The sequence below is a fragment of the Solanum lycopersicum genome, chromosome 9, assembly GCF_036512215.1.
Source record: "Solanum lycopersicum chromosome 9, SLM_r2.1".
Classification (NCBI taxonomy): Eukaryota; Viridiplantae; Streptophyta; class Magnoliopsida; order Solanales; family Solanaceae; genus Solanum; species Solanum lycopersicum.
Window position 1 is genome coordinate 57,741,594 of NC_090808.1, and position 17,341 is coordinate 57,758,934.

The 17,341-nt window shown below is 32.7% G+C and overlaps 1 long non-coding RNA gene across 1 annotated transcript; it reads right to left on the minus strand.

Moving 5' to 3' along the window:
* Nucleotides 1-1,733: 1,733 nt before the first annotated feature.
* Nucleotides 1,734-4,079, minus strand: LOC138338203 (uncharacterized). Its single transcript, XR_011211629.1, has 3 exons — nucleotides 3,987-4,079; nucleotides 2,770-2,921; nucleotides 1,734-2,200 (listed from the first exon to the last, which is right to left on the minus strand). It is a non-coding gene; the product is annotated as an uncharacterized lncRNA (long non-coding RNA).
* Between the last annotated feature and the right edge of the window lie 13,262 nt (nucleotides 4,080-17,341).

Consider the following 17,341-nt stretch of genomic DNA (forward strand, 5'->3'; position numbering starts at 1 on the left):
CAACATAACAAGACAGTCAAGATTGGAACTTTACTTTTAAAGCACCCTTAAAGCATTTACATATGTCTCATAAGATCATGCATAAGCTCACACTTTGCCCTTCCAAGGTTCAAAATCATTTTAAATCACCAAATCTAGAATTCAAGCATTAAATAGGGATTTCATCATAAAGTTATTATAATTCTATTTCTTCATGCTTTAGATCATAAAAACTCATGGTTCATGCTCAATAACCCACGTTATGAGACAACAATTTGGAAAAACATGGGGCTTTTCATTGGTTAATAGGGATAACATCATAAACGCATTGTAAATCATAAAATCATGCATATTTAGACATAATTAAATCATTAAAATTAATAATCAAAAGAACTCATGGCGAATGAAGAAAACTCTAGCTAATTAGGGAATTCTACCATTATAAATAGAGGAATTTGAGGACTCCATGGGTGAAAGGAACTCATGGATGAAAGCTATCACACCTCAAACCCAATTGCCCATCTTCAGGGGTGGGTGTTTGGTTCTTCTGTTCGGTTTAGTCAAATTTTGATTCTATTCTTTGATATTTGATTTTACAAAAAGTGTGCACCGTATTTCAAACCAAACTAGATCAGTTCGATTCAATATTTTCAACTTCGGTTTGATTTATTTCAATGTTTTTAAAAAGTTTTTTCGGTGCAAATAACAATAAAGAGGGAATTGATAAAGTAACGATTGTTATTCACTTCACATTTCAAATTTCAAAGTAACAACTAACAATCTAACAATAAAAAGTAATAACATCAATGTTTTGTTCATACTTAAAGTAACAACATAAAATGATAATATCATAAAGTAGAAACACCAAGTTGTTGCTCAAACTTGAAACTTAAAATCAACAAACTACTATACTGCCTTAGACTTAGAGTGTGATTTAAACATCCAGCCAATAAATTACAACTTTACAAGCTAACAAGTAACAATTGTAAGTCGGCAAACTTTGTGTAGCTGCTACCTGCTAACACCAAGGCTCCAACCAACAAATAACATCAATGGAAACAACTTTTTAATAGTCAATCACAAAATAACATCAATGCAAACTTTATACAGTTGTTGCCTACTAACATCAAGATTAATGTCCGCTAAGATCAAGCATTAGTCAAAAGGCAATAACTATTTTTTTTACAAGTAATAACAATAACAAACAATAAAATCAGAGTATTAACAGGAGCCAACACCCCAAAACTGTCTCTAAACATTTCTAAAACATAAGTCACAAAATTTAAAACATCACAAAACTGTAAATGCAATCCACCCGCCCTTCTTTGTTGTCTTGAACCATCACACAATATTTTCAAAATCAAAACAAATGAGCAAGATTTAGGAGATATGTTTGAACTTGAATTTAATAAAAATTAAACCAAAAGGAAGAAACTTAGAAATTAGAATATCTCAAGATACAAAAAGATATCTAATATCAAATAAATAAAGTATTGAAACTCAACATTAATAACGAAAGAGCAAACTATTATCATATGTAACAATGCAAGAATCTCTTCCATTGTTTGTCATTTCTAAAGATAATTTAAGTAAATGTCAAGCAAAATAAATAAGTAGGTTAGTTTTACAACACACAAACAATATGAAACCTCACCAAACTTAAGTTTCTCAAGATACTCCAAACTTTCTTTCACACAAATAGAATTAGGCTTTTTTCTAAGCCAATCTTGAGCACAAACAAGAGATTGCACACATTAAAGAGTCAAAGAAATTCTGAATCAATCAAGAATACGTCCACCGTTACTGAATGCACGTTTTAATGCCACACTTGAAATTGAAATAGCGAATACATCATGAACTAACTCTGAAAGAATAGAAAATCTTAGAGCATTAACTTTCAGCCAACTTAAGACACCAAAATCATCATGTTTGGGCTCTTGATCTTCTTTAAGTTATCCCTCCAGCTCTGACTTAGCAGCTCGACTTTCACTATTTTCCTTTTGTTTCTTCATCTGAAGTTTAATTCTCAAAGCTTTTGTTCTCGAATTTTGAGAACAAGAGCTAGATGAATCGATAAAGTATATCTAGATAGATATGATGATATTGAAATTATTTTGAATGTTTTCTTATATAATCTTCAAATAAAATTTCCATATAAGCCTTCACTTCTTTATTTACTTTCTTTTTGTTTTCCTCTTCGAATAGTTCTTCAAGTCCAAACCTAACATACACATATTTATTGTGAGGATGTAACACATATATATCATTGAGTTCATCTTATTAGGAGGAGTGCCCCAATATTTCTTGAACTTCTTCATCATCTCATCAAACTATATTTTTCAAATGAAGATCTTGACTTGTAAGACACAATTCCAAGTATATATTAAGCTCACATATATCCTTAAAATGAATACTAGATTTAACATAATGTGAACCTAATCTCATAAGTTTTTTCAAGAAATTTTACAATACTTTTCACATTTGCCCAATCGTCACATAAAACGCACCAACAATACTTTCATCTTCACAAACATGAGTAGATAGATAAGTTATATATATATATATATATATATATATATATATATATATATATATATATATATATATATATATATAAGATGTTCATCAAAAGACCAAATCTATCAAAGAATTTTTCAAAATTTTGTGCCGCTTCCAGCATCAAGTAGGTAGAATTCCAACTACTAGAAACATCTAGCAACAATGTTTTACTACATCATATATTTTAGACTTCACAAAATTTCTTTTCTTGTCGAAGATGATATAACATACCTCACCTTTTGCCTAACCTATTCGGCTGAAATATCAATTTCTTTCAAATCTTCTTGCACAATTATGTTAAGTATGTGAGTCATAAATCTCATATAAAGATGCTTGCCCTCCATTATGTTCGTTCTCCCACATATCTAATTGCTTAGATAATTCTGTAATCATAACACTATCTGAAGAAGTCATTGTCAACAGTAACATAAAACACATTATTCAAGCCCCAATCAAGCAAACAATTACCAATAGTCTCTGCATTTGTACACCCTTATGACTAGAGATGAGGCAAAAATTTAGTATTCTCTTATACAACACCCAAATTCTGTTAACGAAATGAACAATCAAACACGTGTAATTTAATCTTTGCATTGAGGTCCATGTTTCAGTAGAGAGACAATTTTTTAGTTGTATTTATCTAAAAATACTTCTTTGGATTGTATCTTAGTTCACTATATAGTGCATAACAATCCCTTGTTATTGTTTTACGAGAAGAAATACTAAATAGAGATTGAGCTTGACTCATAAACTTTTTAAAAACCTTCTTTTTTTACAAAGACAAAAGATAGTTCATCCACAATCATCATTTCAATTAAAGCCTTCTTAACTATTTATTGTTTAATTTTTTAAAGTGGTGCACGTGCATCAGACGTTGAATTTATCTTATATTGAGAAGTAATTTCAAAAATAGACTTATAAATAGAGCACCTTGCTAAGTGTTGGTTTAATGCAGTTGTACCATTAATGGAAGTATAGGTATGAAATTGGTGCGATACATGCATTTTGCTTCACAAATATCATTCTCAACAACCTTATCAAAATGATTCCAATGTTTGAATCTTGGTGCTATTTTTTTTCTTTATTTCTTAGGTTGGGTGCTAGCACTGTCAAGTGAGTCGTTGCTATCATTTTTATTATAAGATAATTCATCACTTGAATCACCAACACTAACTCTAGTTTCATTCTCCATCTAAAAAAAAGCTAAAACAGTAAGCAACACAAAGATTCAGTCGTTGCTACACTTTTTCAAAAATCCAATTCCCTTTTCATCAAAGATTTAGTTTTTTACAAAACAGAAGAAGTTTTAGCATTGAAACTAGCTCCAATTTTACAATTTTGCATAAATATCTGCATAAAATCTTTGTTTTGTTCTCAGTAAAAGGTAGCAGATTCATGCCCAAGTAACTGCAATAGAATCCACAACTTGGGTATTCAAAAATGCGTACCATTTAGCGTCGACAATAGTTCGAGGCGAGAAGAATGAAGACTGAAGTCACGACGCTTGGTCTTAGTTGAATAAATTGGATTTTCTTTAGTTTAGGTCTTTAGGTTTTACTGTTTTATCATTTAAATTTTTGTCATTTCAGTTTAGGCTCCACAATTTAAAAATTGAAATGGGCCAGGTAAAGTTAAAAATTGAAATGGGTCAAGTTAAATATTGTGAGTCAAATATATAATACTTATTAAGTAATATAATTTAAATATTTTTAAACACATTTAATAAAACTTCGATTCTTCGGTGCACCATAGATTCGAGTCTCTTACACTACATTGAACCCGAAAGATCAAAGAATCAAATTAGTTTAATTTGATTTTTTGATATTTATGTGATACGCTCAAACTTACTTCTCAAATAAGAAGTAAAACGGTTGTATCAAGTAAAGAACCCAACTAATGAGGTTGGGATCGTTTTCACGAGAAAAATAGTTCAGACTTAACTTTAATTTATTATTACTATTATTTAGTCAATTATTTCCTATGAAAACAAAAGACAATAAAATAGGGAGTTTTTATTTCTAAATTAATGAAAATAACTAACTAAATTAAAGTAAACAACTAACAGATTCAAATCTTGGAGTTTAATCAATTAATAAAAGTAACTAGGGTTTAAGTGTTCTCCACGGGTTCCTAACTTGATAATTCTAACTATAACAATTATTTCTTAGTATCTTGCATGCAAAGTGATAAGTTATGTATTTCTAAATCCTTGGTCCGGCATCTAGAAAATTTCACTCCGCATCTTGGTCCGGCTACGTGTGTTGCTATACTAACCCTTATCTTTACCTCATATTAAGCATTGTATTCGATATTTGACTAAGTTATTACCTCGTACCAATCAACACTAGCCTATTATATACTATACACTTAATCTATGTTGATGATTCTTTTCCTATTATCTACCTCCTTGGTCCGACAAGTAGCATTAAGGCGAGTTCTAACGTTGGTCATCCGTTAAAAAGACTTCAAAATGAAAGAATTATCAATACATGCAAGACACTATTCTGGAATTGTTATTTTAGTTATATTTTACCTCATTTTTCACCCATGGTTCCCACAACCCTAGTTATGTAGTTTAGTTACCCATAGTCATAATCACAATATTCATATATTTAATATAAGAATTTATGCACTTACTTTGATGAGAAAGAATAAAATCCAGAAATTCACTTGATTAATTGATTAATCAACAAAATCATCAACAATCAATTCCGGAAAAAGTGTAAAAATTGCTTAAATTAATCCTTCAATACTTGAACAAGAGAACTAAAGATTCTCCAAAAGTCTAACAATCAAAAAGTCTAATATCAAAGAGTCTACTTACAAAAAGTGTAACCCCAAAAATGAGGTTTTTCGAACTATTTATAATAAAAACAAAACTAATAAAAGAAGGATTCTAATTACTGAAAATCTGTCAAAACGCGGTTGGATCGACGGACCTCGTGACGGACCGTCGTGGTCACGACGGGCCGTCATGGCCTCCGTCGTCCCATACTTCACAAATTCTTTTGTTGCTCTATTCATTACCCTCAACGGCAGGTACCAGCAGGACAGACCATAGTGGCTATGACGGTCCGTCACAAACTTCCATAATCCCATACTGGGTCAGACTTTCCCATCTTCCTTCAGCAGCTTCTCTATGATGCCATCTACGGATCGTCACAGGCTCCGTAAGTTATCTCTTCTGCATTTCTCGTTCAAAAACTTTCGCGTTCATCTTTGGATAGATTTCCTGCAAATAAATAAAAACTTACATAAACATCAATACAAAAAGTCTTTTGGACACTCACTAAACTTAAGGAAAAAACATTAAAAATATCGTGAAGCCACGGTATATCAATGCCCATCCCTAGTACTTAGGTTCAATTACTAGTTGAATCTTCTTATTCTTCTTCAAGTTCTAGAGAGAGAATATTTGAGAAATAGTTTTAATTTTTCTTTTAGGACTTAGGGAGAGTGAACTAATTTGGGGTGAATTTGGGGTTAAAATGATTTATATAGGGGTTCTAAATGAGGGGAAAACGATATTATTTTAATTTATTTAAAATCAGAAAAGACCCTTAAGCTTTTAAAAATAACTGCCAGCCATGATTCACTATACCACAATCAATGGATCATGTATCCACCTACGGTTTGTCCTGGTCATTCTCGTTTGTGGTCAAAGATTTTTTTTTATCCAATCGACGGGAGGCTGGACCACGGACCGTGGTCCCACCTTCAGTTCGTAGATCCCCCTATGGTCCATGCTTGGACCTTTCCCAAGTGACCAACTGATGGGCCGAGTCGAGAGGTCGTGGTCTTACCCATGGTCTGTCCAGGTGAACCGTCGCTTGGTCATTAGAGACCATGGTTTTGGGATCCCTAACCTATGTCTAAGTGTCAACCCACGGACCACACCTATGGTCTAAGGTTTAACCACGGGCCATGGCTGATCTCTGTGGCTAGTACATGCAATCTTTCATAGTCTGGTTTGTTTCCCTCTTTCGGGTACGGGGTGTTAGAAACGATCCAAACTATCATTATTTATAAGAAACAATATGTTGGGAGTAACTTGTGCCCCACTCTCCTGCCAAAGCGGGATAGCGCCTTTAGGGTGGCGGTGCTCCAACGAGAGAGGAACATCAGAGCGGAAAGGCCCGGGGCATATCTTAAATAACATAAAGTCTTGTTTTCTCATTTTTCCATAAGTGTCAAAAGGAGGTGAGGATAACCTAGAAACCCTCAAAAGGCTGCTCTAGACCTGGGAAGGAAGGAGGAAAAGATTTCTAGTGCAAGGATGATGATAGCTTGCGGATTTCTGTCCAAATCCACCGTCTCGATGTTTGAATCGTGCATGAACTAATTCCCGCCTCGTATTAATTAAGGATATGGACATGGAGAAATCTATTAAGGAGTGTGAGGGTGCCACGCCATTCATGAACTTTGACGGAAACTCTATATATGCATAGGATTTATATAATATTTATATAAATATATATTGTGCCACTCAGAGAACAAAATTGGCTTGTGTTGCTACGGTAGGAGGGTGACTTAACAAAGTTGATGTCGTGGTTTCAAATCTCATTTGCATCTATTATTTTTGAGAAATTTTTGAACACGTAAGAAAAAAAGGTTACATGCATGGGAAATTGTTGCACGCGATCTTTTAAGATAAAAAAGGTTTAAAGCACGTTTTTTAAGGATAAAAAACTAGCACATTTTTTTTAATAATTGTTATTGAATTAAATTAAATTAGTTAAATTATTACTCTTTTGACTTTTCTTTTATTTGACTAAACACAAATAAAAGTGTTCTCTTTCTCTTCAATTATTTTCTAACCTTCCTTCCTCCAAGTTATAACTTCTCCAAAGTCTTCATTGCCCCATTCTGAATTGAGGTCACTTCTTGTCAGTGCCGCCCGTTGCTCACCGCGCTCCTTAGCATTCCATCTAGTGGCTAAGTCTCATAGGTCTGCTTGTTGTTGGGTTATATTATTTTCACTTTTCTCCATCCATTTACAAATCTTTTATAGATTGTAAGTTTGTAATTCTATTTTGGTAAGATTTTTTTATTTCTATATCTTGAGTCCTTTAAATTTTTAATGAGCTATGATTGATTTCATATTAGACAAGAATTTTGCTTTGATATTCTGAATTTCTAATGAACAGTGTTAGACATTATTGGTTAAAGTTGTGTGATATGAACCATATTAATTTGAATTAACTATGACTTACCCTATTAATTATTTGAATTGATTGTGAGTTGAACTAAATTTTGATTTTTGTAGGAAAGTGTTCTAGTTTTGTGAAATGAGATGGAGAAGTTTTTTACGAAATTTAATCATTCTCAATCAAATTCAAATACGAATGTCAATCCTTCTCATCTTATAGATGATCTTAATTTAGATTCACTTGAAGTCAATCCTGAAAAAGGAGTATGAATTTCTCACTATAACCCTCCAATAAAGGATGAAGTGAGAAAATATTATATTAAAAAAGAGTCTTGTCAACCTCACATGGATTCGTATCCTCCAACTGAAATTGGAAAAGAATGCTTCAAATTTGTAAAAGGTTGTTTGAAGGTCCTATTTTGAATGGCTGGAGTATAGCATGGAGAAAGATTTTGTCTATTGTCTAGGTTGTTATTTATTAAAAGATGATTTTTCTCCACAGGAGTATGAGTGAGTTTTACACAAAAATTGATTTTAGGAGTGGAATAGGGAACTTGAAAGGTTCCGTAAATATGTTTGTGATGTTAATAATATTCATGACAAGTATTTCCACAAGATGCTAGATTAGTTCAATCATCATCAATCAATTCAAGTTGTTCTAACAAACATTCTCAAAATTTAAAAATGAGTGTGTTTGGATGCCTCAATTGATATGTCAAGACTTCTTTACAATATGGATTACCTTTTCAAGGTCATGATGAAAGTGAATCTTCAAATTATCAAGGCTTCTTTCTAGGATTTTTGCTATGGAATGGGGACAAACATTCGGATGTAGGAAATGTGATATTAGCAAATGTCCCATAAAATGATACTTTGGCTTGCCCTGTGATTCAAAAAGATATTAACAATGCTTGTGCAAAAGAAAACAATAATTGGGGACCTGAATGGAGATTGCATTGGTCTATTAGTTAATGAGTCAAAGACATCTCTCACAAAAAACAAATGACTCTTGTTTTTCGTTTTGCTAAAAAGAATGTTGAATTAATTGAATGATTATCGGTCTTGTCCATGTTGGTGATACATCGACATGTTCATTGAAGAAAGTGATTTATTCTTCACTTTCAACTTGTCACTGGGTGAATTTTTCAGCACCGTGAAGGACAGTCAAGAAGGCTTGCACGACTCTTCTAACTTCAGTCCAACCAAACGTCCAAAGAATCTAAAGTAAAAGTCCACAAGCAAAGCCACAAAACAGAAAATAAAGGCAATAATGAAAGCAAGAAAGGCAACCAAGTTTGGGAGGCAGCAAGGCCAATTTTCCAATATTTTCCAAGAGAGAGCTTCCAAGAGCTTTTACAAAGTAAGAGGGAAAGTATTTTCTAACTATCTATCTGAAAATGCAACTTCTACAATATACAAAGGCTCCAAAAGTGAGCAAAAAACGTGTGGGCAAGCATTCAAAATTAAAAGCTCCAAGTGGCAGATTTTCTGAGGCTAGAAAGGAGGCAGCTTTGTCTTCACAGCTTTACTGCCACATGGCAGATTGCTTGCACAGAATTTTGTCCTTCACCCCTTGGCTGGCCTGGTGAGCATGGCCTGTTTTCTCCATGTTGGCAAGCAACCTCCAGCATTTGGGGAGGCAGTTTGACAAGGCATTTTGGGCCCTCCAAGCTTTGAGGAAGTGCTGTTGCGTTTCTGGAATTGACGGAATTTAATGTTCCGCCTTGCGGGGCGGGACACGCTCTCCCGCCTGAACTAGCGACGACCCCGACGCCACATAGCTGCATGTACGAACGTGGACAAAACTTTGATTATGAAAAATATTCCATCAGTATATTACATTAAATGTTTTGCTCATCGGTGCATCTAACACTTGTGGCTATTGCTAAAAAACATTTGGATGTCAAAACTTTTTTGATCATGTTAGTAATGTGCTGAATGTTGTTGGAAGATCTTTCAAGTGTAGATACTTACTCCGTGATCACCAAGACAAAATGTTAGAGCAGTTATTTGAATTCGATGAAGTTAAAAAAGGCCAAGGATTACATCAAGAACGTGGACTTTAAAGGCAAGGTGATTCTTGTCGGGAATTAAATTTCAAAACTTTAAATAACTTCATTGTTATTTTCTCGTCTTCTATTCATTTTCTTTAAGTGATTGAACTTAAAGGATCAAGTGAAAGAAATCAAGCGAAATATCATTTTAAAAAATAAAATATTTAAATTTCTTTTGTATAGTTCACTTGATGTTGAAAGTGTTGGCAATGTCAAAGAAGCTGAGTACGATTTTACAAAATAAGATCAAATGAGTTGAGTAAATTTTTTTTTTAAAAAAGATCAACATATTATTAATGTCGTGGAGTTTCTTAATATTACAAAGAAAAACTTGCAAGATATAAGGGAAATAAAAATCTCTGTTGGATGATGTTTTCTCATTTTGTAATGTTCATGATATATTGATTCACAAGTTTGATGAGTCTTATTTTTTCGAAAAGTCAAAACCTAAGTCTTCGGGTATTAGTTATGTGCACCACTTGCGTGTTGAAGTCTTTTTCATTGTCATTGATGTGAAACTTCAAGAGCTTAATGATCATTTTGATGTAGTAAGTAGTGATTTTCTTCTTGGGGTGGATAGCTTGAGTTCAGTCAATTCTTTCTCTAATTTTGACAAAGGTAAAATCATGTCTTCAGCAAAGTGTTATCCAAGTGAGTTTGATGATAAAATAATTCAAGATTTGAGTTACCAACTCGATACTTTCATTATATCATATGCGAAGCGATAACCTTAAGTTCTCCAACTTGCAAGGAATTCGTGATTTGCGAAGGCATTGGTTGGAGCAAATCTTGCGGAGACTTATTCACTTATTTATTTACTTGTAAGTTGAATTTAATTGTATATATTACTACGACAACTGTGGAGAGAATTTTGACAATGAATCACATAAAAATGAAGTGCGGAATAGCATTGATGATCAACATTTAAATGATTGTCTAGTAAGTTATCTATAGTGTGATGTATTAACAAATGTTAGTAATGATGTCATTATCGATAATTTTTAGAATATGAAAACTCATCGAGGAACATTGTAAATGAATGATGAATATTTATAATATTATTAATATTACAGAAAGTTTTAAATTTGTTAACCTCATTCTTTTAGTATGGAGTGTGGATTTGTAATATCTTATTATTAATATTTATTGATTAATCTATCATATATATCAGAAAGTGAATAATTTTATCAAATATAAAGTTAATTTAATCTATAAGACTATTTGGCACTCACAAAATTTAAATTATGGATCCACCACTAGCTATGAAATTGCAAAATAAGCACTAATGTGCTTACAAAAAACATTATAAAAAATCAAATTTCTATCTATTACATGCCCAATTGGGGCAAAAACAAAATCAAGGACTATGGGAATGGGAAGTGTCTTTGTCAGACCCATGTCCTCTAGGGATGTCTCACCGTTCCATGCATCACTCAACCAAGGGAACTGCCGAAAGTCCTTTGGCTCGAGCGTGGGAAGCTCCAGCAGGGGACAATGCAAGAGAAAATGACCTTAAGGGTCTTCCATATACGGCCCATCAGGCAATCCCTTGTTAAATTCTTCTTTATCTCTTATCGAAGGTTGTGGAGGAGCATCTCAACCTCAACGGCGTGAAGGGTGGAACCAAAATTGACGTGCTAGCTTGGGAACGTCTGAATTTCCTCCGAACGGCTGCCAGGTCCTCTCAACCTGAGAACTGGAAAGAGCGGGATGAGACTGCACAGGAAATGGATCATCGACCTTATCATCATCCTCTCCTTCATCGTTTGCCTCAGTCGTTGCCCTATTGTGACGGCCCCATCAACCTTTTTTCTCTTCCTTCCCTGGGTAAAGGGTTTCCTTATCAAAAGGGAATAAAAAGGGGATCCATAGGAAATACCTCATTGGTGTCCAAGAATGTCATCACCGCCTACTTGCACATTAATGTTATCAGCCCAGGCAAGAATATCTTCTTGTTGTCTGTAGAACATCTTTTACTTAGAGATAAAGGTCACATAGTTGTGATTTCTCAACAGGCGGGTCCTCTTGTAAACCAAGTGCAGTCACCTCTTAGGATCCAATGACCAGTGAGTACCGATGATGCCCTCAGTAGTAACCTAATAAACTTGATCTCGACATGCAACCTCAACTAGTGTGTCCCGCAGCAAACCTAGATCCATTTTCCTCAAATTGGCCTTGTACTCTGCATTAGGAACTTTTGGCACCTCGAGCACCTCATTGATGAACTGGGTGCTCAAGGGGATTTCAACTCCTTAAGTGAAAATGGTAAGGTGAGGATCCTCCCAACGAACAATAGGAAGAATGATGTAGAACTCCCTCACAAATCCAGAGTGTGCATAAGGGAAAGCTTTTGTCAGTGAACCCCAATCGAACTCTGTCAGCTGGGCTTGGAAGATGGGTGCTTTTTCGGCTACGCACAGCAGGTGGAACCCCTTCTCGCACAAGAACTTGGTGTTTCGGTGATCGTGGTACCTCTTTCGACTTCCAACATTCGTAAAACAAGACGAAAGACAAGTTTTCTTTATTTATTCAGCCATAGTAGACAAGCCTGCAAAAAATCATGAAAACATACATGTTATGACTTCATAAAATTAGTTAATCATGGGCTTTGGAAAAATAAAATTTTTATTTTGAAGTTGCAATGAAGGAGGTCGCCAGAGTGGCCTTCATCTCGGTGAACTCCAGGGTGCGATCCGCCCCATCGCCCCTGACCCCATTTTAATAGGTTATTCATCATATTAGAGTATCTAAAGTACCCTAGTACCTAAAAATACAACTCGTCTACCAATACAACCCCTCAATGATGCCCAAATCTAATTTTACACCATGAAACCCATTAAACTTCCCACCCATTACTGAACCATTTTGATTGTATTTCCACAAAATTTTTGCGCTCAAAATATTGTGGAGACATTGTAAACGTAAAGGAGGTGTCTATGCTATGTTTTCTAGAAAATCAAGCAACCTATTTTCATATTTTTGAAAACTATCCCAAGGCTAGTGTCATGCAATTGTAGTTAAGAACGACGTTCATAGAGAATCGATTGAGAGAATTTTAAGGAGTTTGAAAGTAAAGGTAGAATGAAATTTGAAACCATTCCACTTTCCCCTACTAAACTAACCGCGATCGCCCGCCTCAGCGAAATTCTGCTACTCTGGCGGGATCAGGCCAGGCGAAGGGCGCATCATTTTTCTCCATGTGTTGCCTCGTTTCCCTAGTCATTTTCGGGGTAAAGACCCTTTTGTGCTCACACTTTGGAAACCTTTATCTTTTTGTAGTTTCATGACAAGTCGACCTAATATTTTTTATGTACTCCAATTTGATTTGAGCTTACTCCTATGCTTAGTCATTCGAGGACAAACAAGGTGTAAATTGATATTTACTGTCATCGTTATTCATGGTGAGAGAAACGTTAAGAGTAACTGGGTCCACTCTTCCATCACATTGGGATGGTGCATTTAGAGCGGTCGCGCTTCAGCGGGACTGGGAGCACCAGAGCATAAGGTCGGGAGCAGAATTTAAATAACGTGAAGTTTTATTTTCTTATTTTTCCCCAAGTACCAAAAAGAGGCGAGGATCACCCCCAGAAACCCTCAAAAGGGTGCTCTAGACCTTGAAAGGACGGAAAAATAGATTTCTAACACAAGGATGACGATAGTTTGCTTATTTCCAGCCAAATCTGCCATCTCGTCGTCCGGAAGCCAGGATTGGAGCTACAATCCCTCTACAGCTGCTTGGTGTCCAGGTAGGCTAGGTTTACTCAATTGAATAGTCATAAATTCTTGTTCATTGTGTAATATGATGTCAATTGACGGTAAAATCCATGTTTAAGCCTTCAGGCACGGAAAATGGATCGTACATGTACCCTAGTTTCTAAGGATGATGTGTATCGTGGAAAGAAAAGTCTTGTCTTGTGAATTAGGGATAGATGATGATTCCAATAGATCTCAATACAATATTTGGTGAGTGTATGTGGTCTATTTCGGTTTAAAAGTACATGGTTTTTCTTTTTTAAATTGAAAATTGACATTTTGTGAGTGATGTATTTATTAAGATGTCAACTATTTATCCTCAAATAATTCAAGTAAAAAAATATCAAACATGACAACAAAATTGTTTTTCACCTAGCTAGTTAAAAAGTCATAAAAATAATATTGTCCAGCAATTATCTATCTTGACTTAATTACATAATAATAATCCAAGGGTATAATTGAAAAGAAGTTTTTTATAGAGTTTTAATCCTAACAAAAGATGAGATAGGAAACAATAAACCAAACATTTGAAAAAATAAATTTTGCATTACTAATTCATGCATTACTATTTTCTGCATTATTAATCTCTGTTTTATTTATGTTTATAGCAAATGACCCCTATGTTTTAATATTTACTTATTTTGTTCGAATTTGCCTATAAATACATTATATTTGTATTTATACACATCTTAGACAAATGTATCTCGTCTCACTACTCTCCCATCTCGCTACTTCTTTGTATGTCTTCTCATTTAGATATTGAGTATTCAATATGCAGTGATGAATTTAGTGTATTTGCGAATATTAATATCATCCAGTGTAAAGGTGTGCAAAAATAAATCTATCAGTAAATCGAATCAAATAAAATGTTATCGAGTAATTATTGGGTTATTGGATTATTGGGTTAATAGGTTTTCAATGATTTTATATTAAAAAAATAGATTATTGGTTTTGTTGTATTGGGTAAATTGATCACCCATTAAGACGGTTAAGGTTGTTCACAATCGATTTGGATCGGTTATTGATCCTAACCAAAACCAAGCCAATTTAATCAGTTTTTACATTATCAAACTAAATTAAACCAAACTAAATACAATATATATCTACCTGTTTGGTTGCTAACGACTTCGATTCAATTTGGTTCGATTATTAACAATACACAATATAAAAATTAAGATGATACATTCAAAAGAGATAAAAAGACAACAATTCTTTCGAAACGAAAAATAGTTAGAACGACTAACATTACAGAACTTTCGATCACTAACTTTATTGTGAATAAATCTTCAAAAATAATCACCATTTTGACCTAAGAGAAAGAGACCGTGACATACTTAGTCCCACCATGAATGTTATAGACACTCATGTACATAAAACCAGTAAGATAAATGTTCTCGTCTTGGACATTTTTGCTTTCATAAAATTATTATAAATAAAGGTTGTTGAGAATATATATAAGATAGTTATAATTACTTTTAAAAATAATATATTATGCATGTATAATAATAAAATATAACTATATGACTTATCGAATTTGGTTATTTCTTCTTTTTAAAAATAAAATCATAACCAAACTATATACTATTGATTTCTAAAAATCTAAAATCAAATCGGAACCAAACCGAACCGATTTATTTACTACATTTACACCTACATAAATATTAAATATTAATATCAATTGGTTACTACATTTTCCCTTTTAGCTTTCAATTCGCATTATTGCACTAGTTCTTTTATTTGTGTTGCAGTTATAATGTTCTTTTCAAATTCTATTTTATGAGCATTCTGTAAAGTTATATTATTGTCTTTTCGCGCCAAATTATTGGACAATTTATATAATTATTGTATGACCATTTCTTACTAATTTCACTGAAAATCAAACTGCTAATGACGAAAAATCGATAAAAATATATATTAATTTGGTTATTAGTTTAGCATAAAAATTGAATCAATGAACTGAACTGACAATACATAAAAATGAATCAAACTCAGCGATGTTAATCCTAATCCAATCTGTCCAATATCAAATATCAAATATCTAGTGTATTTAATATCACTTTCATGTATCCAGTATCAAAAATACATAATTGTATGTAATGTATCTTTCATACATATAGATTGGTTCTAAGAGGACATTGTAGTATCTGGTCTATTTGTGATATATAAAGCATAAATGTACATATATACATTTAGCTAGTATCAAATTACATGTATCTAATATCAAATTTGTGATGTATACAATGTATATTGCATTATATACTTAGAAGAAAACAGCGAGAAAGAAAAAGATATAATTATCTAGATACACATATAGTGAGCCTTCATGACTATCTAGTATCAACTATGTAGTCATAAGTCATTTATAAGTTCAAACCCAAAAAAGAAACTTACATTCATCCAATAAAAAAAATAAGATTGTAAGGAAATGGAGGTGAAGTATAGTAGGTTTGGGTGAGGTTAAGTTAGTTCGTTGGGTTTGGGTTATATTAGGATGGTAGAGTAATTTGGGGATTTCTGTCCAAAAAGGGTACAAGTGATACGTTTATTAACAGTAGGGACAAGAATAACTTCATTTTAACGGTAAGGGTAAAGTCAACCAATATATTTTTGATGCATTTTCTATTTTTAATCTTTGATATTTTTTACTTACATCACCAAGTTTTGAATATTTTAATTGTATTTTTGTGCATTTAACATATTTAAATTCGAGAATATATTGTTATTGCTTCTTCATGCTTTCATTATACCTGGTAACAAAAAAATGGCTAAAATTGTAATTGATTAGCATATTGAATTGCATATCATCACTATTTAGGGGGATATTGGGTCATGAAAAACAACGATCCAATTAATTATTTGAATTCAACTGATAATTGAATATTAAAAGACAAAACTAAAAAATGATCAACCCATGCCATTTCTTCTCCAAATTATTATTTCCACCGTCCAATGATATTTGTCTATTATTTATTTTGTATATTTTTAAAGAAATTATAAATAAAAGTACAATTTTACTATATCACCCTTTCAATATAATAAATATAATGTCTTGAAAAATAATTATAAGAGTAAATTAAAAAGTGTAATATTATTCATTGATTTCCCACATATTGTTGTACATCCTATAATAGTATAGTTGACAAGTACTGATCAGTAGACATGCATCTATTAGGAGTGTACATGACCGGATTGGTTCGGATTTTTCAAATATCAAACCAAATTATTTGTGTCAGATTTTTGAATTTATAAACCAAACCAAACCATTAGAACTCGGGTTTTTTAACTTCGGATTTCTTTGGGTTTTTTGGATTTTTTTGGGGGGTTTTCGATAAAGTACTCATACAAACATATAATTTACCTGTACTTCAAATATTTCTTTAGTCCTACCAATATGCAACTACCTAAGTTATTTCTAATATCCAACAAAAAATAATAATAAAATCGCGTAAAACAAATATTGCAAATTAATAAGTCATAATGAAATTGATCATAATTTAATGCTAAAATAAGTTTAAATATTAAAAGAAAATAAAATTAGATCATGTATTTTAATTGTCTAAATCTATGTAAAACTAAAAATACAAATATTCAATATTATTGTCATTCTTAGTGTTGAATTGATTTTTATTTTTTTTGTAGTAGTATAAATTTGATTTGTATTTAAACTTTATTATAATTACCGACATGTATGGACTATAATCTTTATTAGATCATTAAGAATTCTAACTTCCAAACATGAAATAAATATATTAAAAAGATAAAAACTATGAAAAAACACAAGAGATATTTAAAAGTTATATCTAAGCATTTTTACGTGTAAAATAAAATTTTTGAATTATATATATAA